This window comes from Rhineura floridana, chromosome 10, assembly GCF_030035675.1.
Source record: "Rhineura floridana isolate rRhiFlo1 chromosome 10, rRhiFlo1.hap2, whole genome shotgun sequence".
NCBI classification, from domain to species: Eukaryota; Metazoa; Chordata; class Lepidosauria; order Squamata; family Rhineuridae; genus Rhineura; species Rhineura floridana.
The window spans coordinates 83097176-83113875 of record NC_084489.1 but is presented as its reverse complement, the minus strand read 5'-3'; the positions used below and the strand labels follow the sequence as shown (position 1 = coordinate 83113875).

The window sequence follows — 16700 nt, the reverse complement described above, 5'->3', positions numbered from 1 at the left end:
GAGCTTGTATGAAATGATAGAAGACCCTGCCAGTCACTTTGCCAAGAATGAAGGAGCCCTAGGTGGTGGTGGTGGTGATTATCTTGCAGTGTGGGAGAGTCCATCTTCAGCTCCTGGTGCGAAGTGACCTTCTGGACTACCTCCTTTTAAAGTCTCACTGCAGATTTTGAGAAAGAAAAACAGTTAAACACAGCCATCCTTGTTTGTTAGTCTACAGCTTGGTTAAAAATGAGCGAACGGTAGCGTTTTTTGCGTGCGTAGGAAAAGGCCCCTCGCTCTCTACAGGAACCGAAGTTGAACCCTCGAGCAGGCTTGACATTCAGCCTTTTCCTTCCTGCCCTCGCTGTGAAATGCTGAGCACGCTCAGAGCTTTCCAGCAGCCTTATGAAGTGAACAGCTGCATGGGCTGGATGTAATTTAAACCAGGCATTTTGAAGTACAGTATCCATGTCTTTTGTAGTTTCATTGATCGTGTAAAGCAGGGTGTGTCATGGCTGGTTTGCAACCATTTCTAAATGTTGGTTGCCAGTCCTGGAATTAGTGGCCAGAGTTTTTCAGAAGCAAGCGGTGTGTGTGTGCGTGTGTGTGTGAGCGGAAAAGACATGAGCTATCTGACAGATTTTATATTTTGAATTTTGCATACAAATTTTTGAAGTTTTAAACATAATCAAATATACACGTTAAGGACTGCTTTGAGAAGAAATACACATTTAAATGCCAATAAAATTTGTATGTAAAGATTTGTTTTACTATTTTTAAAAAATAAGAATAATTGCAGATTAATGTGAGAATCAGTGGTGTAGTGGTAGATTCTGAAGCATAGAAGCTCATTGTGACAGCCTCATACCCTAGGAAAGTTCATAGCTGTGCCCCGAACGAGAATCCAAGAATGCAGGTGGCTGTTTTGATCCATTATTACACACAAGAGCAGCAGGACGTAGCATGGTTTCCCCCAAAGGATCCTGGGAACTGTAGTTTGTTAAGGATGCTGAGAGTTGTTGGGAGACCCCTGTTGCCGCCACAGAACTCCAAATGCCAGAGTCCCCAGCGAAGAGGGAGCTCAGTGACATGGCGAGGTCAGGTTTCATTTGTTGTTTTTAAGTGTTCTCTCAATAGGGGTGAATGAGAGTTTTGATTCCGTTTGCATTTCAACCTGAATCTATCAGTTCCATGCTTTCCCAAACAATATGAGAACTGAAACACAGCCATCCATCGAAATTCACACTTTTTTGAATTTTGCAATGCAGTTACAAAAATGCATGTATTTGGGGAAAGTATACTTGAAAATGAACATTTGAGCAAAAATTACAAAAATGCATTATATGATGAGAGGTTGCTTGCAAAAATATGTACATTAGTCAAAACTGCCTCCAAAAATGTGTTTATTCAGACAAATTTGCACTAAAATGCTGGAAAGTTTTCATGAAGCTTTTGTTTTTTAAAAAAAATAGTAAATTGCTTCAGAAATGTGAAAAACTTTTAAAAATGAGAAACTGAGAGAACCGAAATTGAAAGATCTTTCTATCCCTAGTTCTCAGCCACCCTGAACATGAAAAGGCTGGGATAGGAAATTCCTGTGTTGAGCAAAGAGGTGGGTCCAGTGGTGTAGTGGCAAATTCAGAAGTGCAGAATCCCTTTATGGTGGCCACACCCTCTCGCTCCCTTGCTTGCTCTACGTCATCATCTTCACATTCCTCAGTCCTTCCCATGCAATCCTTCTCCTACAACAACAGACATCCCTGGGAGCCAATCAGAACGAAAGGGGAGTGTGTTAGCTACTGAGATGAGTCTTCTCAATGGCTCCAATCATCAAAAAAGGACAAGGAAGCATGTTAAAAGACTTCTCAATGGCTAACACACTCTCCTTTCATGTTGATTGGCTTGTAGGACATTAGAGGTATAGAAACTAGGCTGGGACCCTCCTCCTAAAACAGCAAGGGGTCTAAGAGCCCCGAGTCTCCAGACTCCTACACCCCTGGTTGGACCATGAATGCCTACAGGACATTTTTCAGTAGGACAGCAAAGTAAAACACTGAAAGACTAATTGCACCAAAAAAATGAGAATAGTTCCTGTATATTTTGCCTCACATATCAGGTTCTACAAATGTTAGCAATGTTGGCCCCATCTGCACTATACAAGTGTACGTTACAACAGCTGTGAAGGCGGATGAAGGCTGCAGCAGATAAAAGACTTCCAATCGTCGTGGTCCCAATGCCATTGGATCAAAGTCTTTTTCTGTCAAGATTGTGTGTTGATCGTTGTGCGCCGATCTCCCCACATAAAACAAATTCACACACAGGCGTCTTCCAACCAAATTATTTTGAAAGACAGTCTTACTCAGCCATGAGTGATCGCCAACCCCATACAAGCAGTATCATGCTACTTCAAAGTCAGGGCTTTCCCCAAGGAATCTTGAGAACTGTCATTTGTTAAGGATGCTGAGAGTTAGGAGACTCCCCCATTCCTCTCACAGAGCTACAATTCCCGGAGTGGTTTCACAGTCAGTCCCTCTTCCCAGGAAACTCTGACTTGACATAAAGCAGCCTCTTCGCTTCAAACCATGTAACCTTTTGGGAGGAAGTGTGGCAACACTCACTGCCCAGGAGGAGGCCACAAAAAACAGGCAAACATCATGGTTGTGCACTGTGACAGCCTTTCCTGGCTCTCCCTGTCAGGTTCCTACCTGCTCGTGGCTACTGCCTGTCACTAGGCACCACCAGGGACTCCACCAGTCCGGACTGTCCTTTTTTATTGTTTCTCTCCCCGCTCTAGCACAGATCTCAACAGATCCCCCTGCTAGGCAACCACCAGTCACGTCCTAATACTAGTATTCCCAGAGACTCTGAATACTGGTATTGTTATTCTCTTCACCGCTGCCACCATTTGATACAGTTCCCCTTCAGCCTTGGTCATTACCTTACCCTCCCTTCTGGTCTGTGAAACCCCAGCCAAGGATCAGGCCTTTGGTAAACCAAATTAAGTATTTATTACAGATAACAAAGCTAACAAGATTAACAAGATTTCTTCTTAAGGCACATAAGCATATGGTTTTACTCAATACTAATCCGAACTCCACCCCCCTCCTTCTCCACTCTCTCCTGGCAAACCACTCTCTCAAACCCACCAAACAATCCACTCTTTCTCTTCTCCCCCCCCAGATTCCACTCTCACTCTTCCTTTTATACGTTCAGCCATTTTAAACACTCAGCCAATCATCTAGCATTCTACTGCCCATTCACTCCCCCTCCTCTTTCACTCCACTTACCATGTATCTTCTAAACAACAACACTTACCATATATACATTAATATAGGAACATCACATTCCCCCCCCCTTAAAACAACGGCAGAGTATTATTCCTGTTCCAGGATTTATACGTCGCGTTAACAAATAAAAGTCTCTATGGGGAAAATGTCTTTCTTTGTTCCTCCGTCTGGTCACGTCACTGCAGTCCCAGCCAATTGCCTGGAAAGTCCATCGGCCAGTACATTGTCCTTGCCTTTTATGAACTGGAAGTCCACTTGATAGTCCTGTAGGGCCCAGGACCACCTCTGCAGCATAGTGTTATGGTTTTTCATAGTCTGCAACCATAACAAGGCCCGATGATCCGTAGTCACTGTGAATCTTCATCCCCACACGTATGGACGCAACTTGATCAGTCCCCACATGACCGCTAGGCACTCCTTCTGGACTGATGAATAGTTTTTCTCCCTCGGCGTCAGCTTGCGACTCAGGTACGCCACTGGATGTCTGGTGCCTTCTCTCTCCTGTAGCAAGACGACTTCCAGCGCCAGGTCCGACGCATCTGTAGCCACGATGAATGGTTTCTCATAGTCTGGTGCTATTAATATGGGTCCTTGGCACAAGGCTTGCTTCAGTAGATCAAAAGCCTTCTGACATTCATCCGTCCATACCACACGCTCAGAACACTTCTTCTTTGTTAATTCATGCAAGGGGGTTGCTATTTCCCCAAAATTTCTCACAAACTTCCAATAAAATCCAGCCACACCCAGAAATGCCCTTACTTGTTTTTTGGTTAAGGGGATCGGCCACGCTTGTATTGCCCCCACCTTGCTCCATAAGGGGGTGATTTTCCCACTCCCCACCTTATGTCCTAAATAGATTACTTCCTTTAGTCCAAACTGGCATTTCTTAGCTTTTATTGTGAGGCCTGCTTTTCTTAAGGCCTCCAATACTGTTGTCAGGTGTTGGACATGCTCAGGCACCGACTTGCTAAAAATGGCCACGTCATCGCTATAGGCCACTGCAAAATCTGACATGCCTCGCAACACAGTATTGATTAGCCTCTGAAACGAACTTGGTGAGTTCCTTAGTCCCATGGGTAAGGTCACAAACTCATATAACCCATCTGGTGTACTGAAGGCAGTTTTGGCTCTGGATTGCTCGTCTAGTTCCATTTGCCAAAATCCTTTACAAAGATCTAGTGTAGAGATAATGGTTGCTGCCCCAAATAACTCTAACATTGTGTCTACCCTAGGCATAGGATACGCATCTGGGACAGTAATTTTATTGATTAGCCGATAATCAATGCAAAACCTTGTCGTTCCATCTTTTTTCGGAACCAGGACAATACTTGAGGCCCAGGGACTGATGGATTCCCTGATCACTCCTAATTCCAGCATATCTTCCACCTCCTTTTTGATCTCATTCAAAACTTTCCCATTCACACGGTACAGAACAGATCTGATTGGGGTGTGATCTCCAGTATCAATGGAATGTATAACTATACTGGTTTGGCCAGGTTTGTTGCTAAAGAGATTCCTATAGGTTTTCAAAACTCTCAGAATCTCTTCTTTTACTTCCTCCTTCACCTCCTCTGACCATTCCACTTGATCTACCCCTCCTTTGTCTTTGCTTTCTTGTACCAAATCTGGAAGTTCAGGCCCACTTCCCTCGGGGAATAAGGTAACTTGCAACACCTGTACATCCCTGGTATGGTAAGGCTTCAACATATTTACATGAACCACTTTGCTTTTGTTTAATTGGTCTGTGGTGATTACATACGTCACTGTGTCAAGCCTTTCTCTGATGGTATATGGTCCTTCCCAGTTAGCCTGTAATTTGTCATGTTTCCTGGGTATGAACGCCATAACCATATCTCCCACATCATACACACGTTCCCTGGCTGTTCTGTCATACCAGTAACGTTGCTTCTCCTGTGCTTGACTCAAATTCTCTTTCACCACTTCCATCATTTGTTTCACTGGTTCACATTCACCCTTTCTCTCAGCAGGCATCCACAGTCTATATAAAATCCCATTCTCACACACAACTTGATTCCTCAGTTTGTCAGTGTAAGGAATCTGTTGGGTCAGAGCTTGTTCCTTTATCTGCTTCAAACTTATATCTTTATGCAGCTCTTCCCTGAATTGCTCTGCTTCTTTCTTATCCAAGATCACTTGATACAGTTTGTCTCCTTCAGCAGGCCTGCTAGTGGTTGCTATGGTGACCTGAGGCTGGTTAACAGATTCCACCCTGTTTGTTTCAGCCCCCCTTAATATGGCTTCTTTTTCTCTGCTAGTTTGCTGTCTGGTCACTACATATATCTTTCCTTGGGCTCCCATTACATCTCTTCCCAGTATTACTGGTTCTTGTTGCTGGGCATTAATGCCTACTTTATATCGGCCCTCTCGGCCTCTCCAAGTCATTTCCACCAGGGCCACAGGCAAACTTTCTGGTTGACCTCTCACTCCTTGGATAGTCACAGTTTCCTGAGGTAATATTACCTCAGATTTTATTAAATCTGGCCTCAGTAATGTCTGAGCAGCACCAGTATCAAGCAATGCCCAATAATTTGCCCCTTGTACACTCACTTCCTCTCTCAGACTTGAATCAAGGTCTGTTACTTCTGTCCAGTTTATCTGGCAGAACTGAACCTTTTTTGCTGTTTCTAAAGCCTTGGGCTCTGTTTTCACTGCCCTTGTCTGAGCAGGATTACTAATGGGGTTGGCAACCTCACATTGAAAACGTAGGTGCCCCGGTCTACCACATTTGTAGCATAATTTCTCCTCACTTTTAGGGTACACAGATCCACTCTGGGGTGTCCTGTGCCCTTCAGATTTTACTGGAGGACTCACTCTCTGTGGTACCACATCCCTTCTGCCAGCGTTATATAGTCTGGGTTTAAAATCTCTTGATGTTTTCCCCACCCAGCAAGTTCTGTTGGAGGCGAAGTGATCCGCCATCTCTGCGGCCTCCTGCACCGATGTAGGGGAACGGTCTTTGACCAGGAGCCTTATTTCTGGTGGTAACTGATGGTATAATTGATCCAATATCATGAGGTTTTTCACCTCCTCCACAGACTGAGCTTTTGCACTTGTCAGCCATTTCCCAAATATGTCCATCAGTTTTGCCCCCAGCTCCACGAAAGACCTCCCTGTCTGTATCTGGCAGTTTCTGAAAAGCTTTCTAAAATAATCAGGCCCCAGTCTGAATCTTTTAAACACTGCTTCTTTGAATTCAGCATAGGTGATGGGCCTGTCTGAGGGGAAATATTGGTATACCTCTGCCAATTCCCCTTTAATCAGGTTTGATAAATACTGCATGTATTTATCTTCAGGTAGCCCCCACAACTGAGCTGCTTTTTCAAAGGTGCTGAGGTAAATTTGAGGATCTTGACTAGGCTCATAGACAGCAAAGTCCTTTGGAGTAATTTTTATTTTTGCTCCATCTCTGTCTTTCCTTGTCTCATCAGAATGAAACTTCTCTCTTTCAAATTTTAACTTTTCTGCCTGTAATTCCGCATCCACTCTCATTCTCTCAGTTTCCATCCGCAATCTCTCAGTTTCCAACTCTCACTGTTTATCTTTCCCATCAGCTTCCATCCTCAATCTCTCAGCTTCCAACTCCCTCTGCTTGTCTTTTTCCTCAGCCTCCCATCTTAACTTCTCTCTCAAGTACTCTATATAAGCGGAATTGCTTAAATATCCTTCTGGGGTCTCTTCCCTGACAGGTTGTTTTTGCTGGGCAGTTACAAATCCTATAAGTGCTACCCTCAATTCATCTACCCCTTTACCCTCGTGAGGTAAATTGAATGTTATGCACTTCTCCACCAGCTCCTCTCTTTTCATTTTTATATATTCAGCCATGGTCACTCACTCTTTGCCACACACTCTTTGCCAGTCACTCTCACAAGTAATCTTGTTTTGTTATTTCTGTTTGCCACACCACTGGTAGGGATTCTCTAGTATTCGTATCTCACTGCTACAGCCAACACCTGTGACGTATTCTCCTGTGTTCGTATCTGGATTCTCTGTTGTTCGTATCCCACCGCTACTGCCACCACATGTGACGCCCTTCCCTGGCTCTCCCTGTCAGGTTCCTACCTGCTCGTGGTTACTGCCTGTCTCTAGGCACCACCAGGGACTCCACCAGTCCGGACTGTCCTTTTATATGGTTTCTTTCCCCGCTCTAGCACAGATCTCAACAGATCCCCCTGCTAGGCAACCACCAGTCCTGTCCTAATACTAGTATTCCCAGAGACTCTGAATACTGGTATTGTTATTCTCTTCACCGCTGCCACCATTTGTTACAGTTTCCCTTCAGCCTTGGTCATTACCTTACCCTCCCTTCTGGTCTGTGAAACCCCAGCCAAGGATCAGGCCTTTGGTAAACCAAATTAAGTATTTATTAAAGATAACAAAGCTAACAAGATTAACAAGATTTCTTCTTAAGGCACATAAACATATGGTTTTACTCAATACTAATCCGAACTCCACCCCCCTCCTTCTCCACTCTCTCCTGGCAAACCACTCTCTCAAACCCACCAAACAACCCACTCTTTCTCTTCTCCCCCCCAGATTCCACTCTCACTCTTCCTTTTATACGTTCAGCCATTTTAAACACTCAGCCAATCATCTAGCATTCTACTGCCCATTCACTCCCCCTCCTCTTTCACTCCACTTACCATGTATCTTCTAAACAACAACACTTACCATATATACATTAATATAGGAACATCACATGCACCCTCGTCTCCAGTAGACACACCACAGCTCTGATGCACATACAGTACTCCTTTATGGCTCAGGTATACTGCCCCTGAATGTGGAGGGATCAGTCAGCTATTATGGCCATTAAGCCATTGATGAGAAGAAGATTACCAATCCCCTTTTCAAGTTGTCTGAGGGCCAGACTATTAGACAAGATTTTTAGGGATCTCCCCTCTCTTTATTTTGTTTTTTAAAAGCAGCTGTATTAGTAGGAAGTGGAGGGGAATTTACATTAGGAAAACGGGGCAGGGGAAGGGTTAAAGCCCTTTCTCCTCCATGGCCCTACACCCCTCCAGTTGATGCATGTGCATGTGTGTGTAAGCACGTAATACCAAAAGATGAGCTTGCTGGATCAGGCCCAAGGGGGCCCATCTAGTCCAGCATCCTGTTCTCTCAGTGGCCAACCAGTTGCCTGATATGGGAAACCTGCAACCGGACCTGAGCGCAACAGCAACTCTCCCCTCCTGTAGTTTCCAGTAACTAACTGGTATTTGGAAGCATCCTGGTTCTGGCTATGGAGGCAGAGCAGACCCATCCTGGCAAGTAGCCATTTATAGCTTTATCAGCCATGCATTGGTCTAAGCCTCTTTTAAAGCCGTCCAGTTTGGTTGCCATCACGGCCTCTTGCTGGAGCGAGTCACATACACACTGTGGGAAGAAAGTCCTTCCTTTTGTCTGTTCTGGATCTTCCAACATTCGGCTTCTTTGGATGTCCACATGTTCTAGTGTGATGAGAGAGGGAGAGAAACGTTTCTCTGTCCACTTTCTCCCATGCCATGCAGAATCTTCTACACATCTCTCGTGTCGGCTCTGGCTCGCCTTCTGCCCCGAATGCTGCAGCCTTTCCTCATAGAGGAGTCGCTCCGTCCCCTTGATCATTTTGGTTGCCCTTTTCTGAACCTTTTCCAGCTCTACAATATCCTTTTTGAGATGAGGTGACCAGAACTGTACATAGTATCCCAAATGCAGCCACACCATAGATTTATATAAAGGCATCAGGATATTGGCAGTTTTATTTACAATACCTGCGTGTGTGTTTGTGTGTGTGTGTGAGAGAGAGAGAGAGAGAGATGACCATCCATCATCTTGTCTCATTTGGCCCTAAGCCAGTGATCAGCTCCCCATAACTTCTGGAAATGAATTCCATAAGTTAATTAGGCATCCTGCAAAGGAGCACTTTCTTTTTTCTGCCCCAAATTTTAGTTGGCAGCACTGTATAATTTCATACAAAGGAGTGTCTCATCCCTTTGTAACTGCCCTGCAACATAGCAATGGATCTCATTTTATCTCTTAAGTCTAATTTTATAGGCAGTGTTGCGTGGGGCATTGTATTGTTCCCAAGGCTACCTCTGCTGAGAGCTTATGGTGGTCAATAACTTAGAGCACTTCGGGAGCACAAAATTAGCTGCTGTTCCTTCCCCTTGTGTATCAGCTGTATGCCTTAAATTGCTGGCTGACTCATGCACACAGGAATCCTTCATTGTTTGGAGGCTCAGCCCAGCAGACTTCAAACATGTGCCATATGTCAGTGATGAACAACTTAATACTGTATGAAATTACAGTGAAGGAGCAGCATTGGCAGCGAAGAGACACGTTTGGGTCCGTCCGTCCGTCCGTCCGTCCGTCCATCCATCCATCCATCCATCCATCCATCCATCCATTCATCCAGGCATTCACAGTGCCTAGCCTCTGGTGAAATATGGCCAGCAATGCATTCTGGGAATACTGACCTCTGTGAGTTCTTGTCTGTGACAGAGGTCACCTCCAGACTGTCAGTATTTTGTGGGAGGCATTCAAAGGCATACTGGAAATGTAGGTCTGGCAAAAGAAATGCAAGAAGACAATAAGGGATGCTAAAAAAGAATTTGAGGAGCACATTGCTAAGAACATAAAAACCAACAACAAAAAATTCTATAAATACATTCAAAGCAGGAGACCATCTAGGGAGACGATTGGACCCTTGGATGATAAGGGAGTCAAAGGTGTCCTAAAGAACGATAAGGAGATTGCAGAGAAGCTAAATGAATTCTTTGCATCTGTCTTCACAGTGGAAGATATAGGGCAGATCCCTGAACCTGAACTAACATTTGCAGGAAGGGATTCTGAGGAACTGAGACAAATAGTGGTAACGAGAGAGGAAGTTCTAAGCTTAATGGACAATATAAAAACTGACAAATCACCGGGCCCGGATGGCATCCACCCGAGAGTTCTCAAAGAACTCAAAGGTGAAATTGCTGATCTGCTAACTAAAATATGTAACTTGTCCCTTGGGTCCTCCTCCGTGCCTGAGGAGTGGAAAGTGGCAAATGTAACGCCAATCTTCAAAAAGGGATCCAGAGGGGATCCCGGAAATTACAGGCCAGTTAGCTTAACTTCTGTCCCTGGCAAACTGGTAGAAAGTATTATTAAAGCTAGATTAACTAAGCACATAGAAGAACAAGCCTTGCTGAAACACAGCCAGCTTGGCTTCTGCAAGGGAAAGTCCTGTCTCAGTAACCTATTAGAATTCTTTGAGAGTGTCAACAAGCATATAGATAGAGGTGATCCAGTGGACATAGTGTACTTAGACTTTCAAAAAGCGTTTGACAAGGTACCTCACCAAAGGCTTCTGAGGAAGCTTAGCAGTCATGGAATAAGAGGAGAGGTCCTCTTGTGGATAAGGAATTGGTTAAGAAGCAGAAAGCAGAGAGTAGGAATAAACGGACAGTTCTCCCAATGGAGGGCTGTAGAAAGTGGAGTCCCTCAAGGATCGGTATTGGGACCTGTACTTTTCAACTTGTTCATTAATGACCTAGAATTAGGAGTGAGCAGTGAAGTGGCCAAGTTTGCTGATGACACTAAATTGTTCAGGGTTGTTAAAACAAAAAGGGATTGCGAAGAGCTCCAAAAAGACCTCTCCAAACTGAGTGAATGGGCAGAAAAATGGCAAATGCAATTCAATATAAACAAGTGTAAAATTATGCATATTGGAGCAAAAAAATCTGAATTTCACATATACGCTCATGGGGTCTGAACTGGCGGTGACCGACCAGGAGAGAGACCTCGGGGTTGTAGTGGACAGCACGATGAAAATGTCGACCCAGTGTGCTGCAGCTGTGAAAAAGGCAAATTCCATGCTAACGATAATTAGGAAAGGTATTGAAAATAAAACAGCCGATATCATCATGCCGTTGTATAAATCTATGGTGCGGCCGCATTTGGAATACTGTGTACAGTTCTGGTCGCCTCATCTCAAAAAGGATATTATAGAGTTGGAAAAGGTTCAGAAGAGGGCAACCAGAATGATCAAGGGGATGGAGCGACTCCCTTACGAGGAAAGGTTGCAGCATTTGGGGCTTTTTAGTTTAGAGAAAAGGCGGGTCAGAGGAGACATGATAGAAGTGTATAAAATTATGCATGGCATTGAGAAAGTGGATAGAGAAAAGTTCTTCTCCCTCTCTCATAATACTAGAACTCGTGGACATTCAAAGAAGCTGAATGTTGGAAGATTCAGGACAGACAAAAGGAAGTACTTCTTTACTCAGCGCATAGTTAAACTATGGAATTTGCTCCCACAAGATGCAGTAATGGCCACCAGCTTGGATGGCTTTAAAAGAAGATTAGACAAATTCATGGAGGACAGGGCTATCAATGGCTACTAGCTGTGGTGGCTGTGCTCTGCCACCCTAGTCAGAGGCAGCATGCTTCTGAAAACCAGTTGCTGGAAGCCTCAGGAGGGGAGAGTGTTCTTGCACTCGGGTCCTGCTTGCGGGCTTCCCCCAGGCACTTGGTTGGCCACTGTGAGAACAGGATGCTGGACTAGATGGGCCACTGGCCTGATCCAGCAGGCTCTTCTTATGTTCTTATGTTCTTATGTTCTTAGGTCTATGAAAGTTGCAATGTAAGTAGGAACTAAAGTGAACTAGAATTTTTTTTGGAGGGGACAGGAAGAGATCTGGAATAAATTCCCTGCAAACGAATCAGAATGAATTCTCAATAAAGACCAGACATAGTCTAGCAAGCAAATCAGGATGAATGCTCAATTAACAGGTTGTTTCGAGGATCACCTAGTCTGAACAGTGTAATAAACACTTGCCTGAAGCAATCAGAGGGCCTGTTTGGCAGGGGTGTAGTCATCCAGGGTCTCAGGGATGTGTGTCTTAGACCCTTTACTTTTTTGGGAGCAGGGTCCCAGCAGGATCCCTCTGTCTCCAGCATCCTGTGAGCCAATCAGCATGAAAGGGGAGTGTCTTAGCCATTGAGTAGAATCTTCTAACATGCTTTCTTGACCTTTCCTGCTGATTGGAGCCAATCAGAGTGAAATGAGATGAGTCAGCCACTGAGAAGAGTAGCTAATGTGTGTGTTTTCTCTATGTCAGTTATTACTGACTGGAATTGGGTTGGCTGTTAAAGTGAGTTTATAGCAGTCTACAGAGTAGGCAGGAAAGAGTAGAGAATCTTCTTAACTCTTACTCATTTCTCGAATCTCTCTCTGCAGTGAAGGGTCAAGTATGTAAAGAAGTTTGGAGCAGCCACGTTAAAAGGCAGGCAGAGCATTCCAGATAGAGGGTTGTCAACCCTGATTTGATATGGATATCATTGCAGAAGATCCCTAGTCAAGCCTTAGCAACAGCATAATCCTAACATCTACTCAGAAGTAAGTCCTGTTGAGTTCTATGGGGCTTAGTCCCTTAGTAAGTGTGTTTAGAATTGTAGCCTTCGGGAGCATCCATCTTTACCCCTGAGTGCTCTCATCTAACATCTCCACAACATTAGGCTCCCATCTTCCTACAAATGCTTTCTGTTGACTGTCTTGGCCTGAGGGCACTTAAACCTTCTTGCCAGAAGCAAGTATGCTAGGTTAAATGTTCCTTACCCAAGCTCTCTAAGCTGGTGAGAAGGACTGATCCCATCACTTCAGCTGGACCTGGAAACACCCTAATTTAGCTAAGATTTCTATCTTAATTTACAATCAGAGAATTTTTTTTGTTTGAGTGGTATGTTCCAAGCAACTGTGGTTGATGCTTAATGTATCATGACATCACTAGAGGCCGCTCCTATGAGATCACGAGGGCCACCTACTGTGACATCACTAGGGCCTACCCCTGAAATCTCAGGGTTTGGGATGCTTCTGATCAGACGACCCTAATTGTGGGAGAAGGCATTAACAGGGATCAGCACAAAAGGGGGAGGGGCATGGCTATAACTAACATGAAGGGATCCTGCACTTCTGAATTTGCCCCTATACCACTGATGTTTGGAGAGGTGGGAAAAGGCAACTTAGTGGTGCCCAGAAAGTGAAAGAAAGAGGCAGTGAGGGGTGTGTCCTGGTGAGGGCACGTGGCCAAGGTCGAGTTCCAAGGGGCAGATAAAGAGACCAGATTTGGGGCCCAGGCCCCACTCCTGGCCTCCATGGTTTTGGCCACTGGAGTTTGGTCTACTCAGTATAAGGGGCACAGAAACATTACAGGTGACAGACATCATCCAATATTGTTTCCACTTAGTTATGCCACAGCCTGATGATTATCGATTTGTAGTAACACGGTGCGGTAGGCTTTGTCACTGGTGGCACCAGTGTGTGGAAGGCTCTCCCTGCTGAAATATGAGAGGCCCCACCGGTGGTAGCATCCCGTCGGCTCTTGAAGACACATCTCTTTAGGGAAGCATTCCCCTAACCTCCTGACCTGAACCTCCTGTCTGTTTTAACTGCTCTGATTGGCTTGCTGTCTTAATGGGTTTGTTTTATTGCATATTTTAATTTGGGGCAATGGCTTTCATGTTTTGATGGAATTGTTTCATTGTGTATTTTGATTACGCATATTTTTTATAATTAGTTTTATTTTGGTATGCCACTTAGAAGCCACTTTGATAATTAAGTTGTTAACAACAACAATAATGTTTCCCTGGCTTTACAGTTCCAAGTCAGCAGTATGCCATCTCCAATGAGGAGAAAGATAGATCTGCAGTATCATTCTGTGACCTTGTTTTATTTTATTTTCTTTCAAAAAACATGGAGGCTTTTAATCATCTTATCACTTTTATCAGAGAGCCTGTCAGATACCTGCTACCTCAGAGATAAATGGCTGGCATTCCTGTCACAAGAACAGAAGGCTCTGATAATTGGGTGTGTGTATATGTGATCCCACTGAAGATCAGTCACTAAACCCATGACCCTGTGACTTTTTTTTATAAAGAAAAAGTGGTTATAGATATAAAAAAATGGGTGTTGTTTATCTTCTGTAGTGCATTCAAAAGAATTGCAGCCCAAATCTGGGTTTCCAAGTCTAAGAGTATCACTTTCCCCAAAGGCTACTCACAAATGTATCAAATTTGCACTTTCTGAAACAATATGAGCACCGAAACATGGCTATCGTTTGAAATTTGCAGTTATCCAAATGTTGTGATGCAGTTCTACAAACAATGTCTACGAAAATGCATATATTAGGGGATTAAAATGAATATATTAATGAAAATAACATACACCAATGCAGTATATTAGGATAAATTGCTTGCAAAAAACATGTTAGAGACGGGTGGGCTACCTTAGGCCTGGGGGTCAATTGTGCCCTCCAAGCCTCTCCACCTGGCCCTTGGGACTCACCTAGGCCACACCTCCTCTCTGGCCGCACCCCTCTCTCCAGGCCATGCCCCTCTCCAGCCCTCCTTTGCACCCTCCATTAGTTCCCCCCCACTGAAATGTGTTCTTCAACTCTTATTAATGCCTCTTGCTTGCTTGGATGTGGGATAGGGAGGGGTGGGTGAGTATGTGTAGAAACTAGCCTAGGGTGCAAGGCTAAAATCTGCATGCATTGCTCTGTTGATTTTTGTTCCTGGTCCTGGCACGCCATTTGCATGAAGTCTCCGAAGTTTGCCCAGAAGGGAATGTGGCCCTTGGGCTGAAAGAAAGCTCTCCTCCCTTGTTCTAGGAACCCCTTCACCCACAGGTCCCAATTGACTGAATAGGGCTTCCCTGTTTCCTCATCTCTCCCTATTTGGTGGTCACCATTTCTAAGCATTCCTTTCGGGGGAAATGGTGGGTGCGTACCAGTGATGGGCAGAGCCAAATGCCAAAGTGGGAGGGCCAATGCATGCATGCACACTCCCCAGTCCCCCTTTCTCTCTCTCATACAGACACACACAAAGCACCCACCTTCCTTTGTGCTGCAAAAGAGACTTCCCTTTGTCAGTGAACAGCATGATCACTGCAAGAGCTGCCATAGAGAAAGAGAATAATCTCTTCCGCAGTGGCCCTCTTGGTCATGGGACTCAAGCACGTCCCCTTTTTCCCGTAGCTGAGCTGTTTCCCACCTAAAAGAGCTCAGCAGGGTAGAAGGGGGAGATGGAGGAGAAGGGGCAGAGCCCGGGGGAAAATGAGAGGGTGGGATGGGGTGGCCTCACAGGTTGCATCTGGTCCATGCATTAAATGTTCCCCATCATCACCATCATCATTATTGTTGTTGCTGTTGTTGTTATCACTTAATGATGTTAGCTTCTAAGTGTCTTACAAAGTATAAAAAACCCAGTTGCAAAAACATTAAAATACGCAATAAAACAATCCCATTAAAACAGAGGTGGGGACCCTTTCTGAGCCCAAGGGCCGCATTTTCTTCTGGACAACTTTCTGAGGGCCATGTTCCAGTGGTGGGTGGGGCCAGAGGAAAGAGTAGGAGGAGCAATGAATGTAAAGTTTGCCTCAGTACAGTAGGCTAGTTTCTACACACACCCCTCTGTCCTCCAACCAGGCATGCAAGAGGCATTTTCAGAGTTCAAGGAGACGTTCCAGCTAGGGAAAAACACGTGGGGGGTGAAGCAGGGCCAGTGAGAGGTTTGGCCTGGGAAGTGTTCGGAGGCCAAAGAGAGAGGCCTGGAGAGCCACATTTGGCCCCCGACCCTGAGGCTCCCCACCCTTGCATTAACACTTTAAAATATAGACATCCATAATTAAAATAGGTAGTGAAACAATCCCATTCAATCAACACAGCAACTGAAGCAGGAGATTCAGGTCGAGAAGTCCCGAGGATGCTTGTATAAACTGGCTGCATCTTCAAAAGCTGGCAGAATGCCCATGCAAGATGGGTCTTCATGTATTTCTGTAGGGAGGGCATCCCACCACACTAGTGCCACCAGTGAAAAAGCCCACCTCCACGTCACCACAAGCCAATAATCGCCAGGTCTTGGCAAGGCTAACAGGGGTTCCATTTATGGTTTTTAAGCATTGTCAGTCACCCTGAATGTGAAAAGGCTGAGACAGGAAATTCCCATGTTGAGCAGAGTGCTGGACCGCGAGCATCCACAGGAATTTTTTTCAGGGGGACAGCAGAGTAAAACACTGAAAGATTAATTTCTCACAAGAGAGAGAGAGAGAGAGAGAGAGAGGACACAGTGCCTATATATTTTGTCTCATGTCTCAGGTTCTATAAATCTTACTCTTTTTATAATGAAGGCTCTGAATCTGGGGATTATGGTTAATTGGGGGGCTACCCCGTTTCCCCCCTCCCTTGAACACCCATTGGCTGCCCTGAAATTATCTTCAAGCTCTGTCCCAATTCTAAACTTCAAAGATTCTACAAGCGTTTCTCCCAAAAGAAATTCTGTGCTATTTATTTATGCAACGTATATTCAAAATAAAATCAGTAAAAGCAACCATGAAAACATCATTAAAAACATCCAACATTAATAAATACAGACTGGTGAAAAAGAGGAAAGACA

The 16700-nt window shown here is 44.7% G+C and overlaps 1 protein-coding gene across 6 annotated transcripts in view; it reads left to right on the top strand.

Moving 5' to 3' along the window:
• The window catches only part of CRHR2 (corticotropin releasing hormone receptor 2), a 218456-nt gene that overhangs the window by 21185 nt on the left and 180571 nt on the right, over nucleotides 1-16700 (top strand). The window contains exon 1 of one of the 6 annotated variants that reach the window (XM_061586329.1): nucleotides 12490-12648. The exons of the other annotated variants lie outside the window; for them this stretch is intronic. The gene's annotated coding sequence lies outside the window, so the exon portion shown is untranslated. Of the gene's footprint in view, nucleotides 1-12489; nucleotides 12649-16700 lie in introns of those variants that run through there. 6 annotated transcript variants of the gene reach the window in all.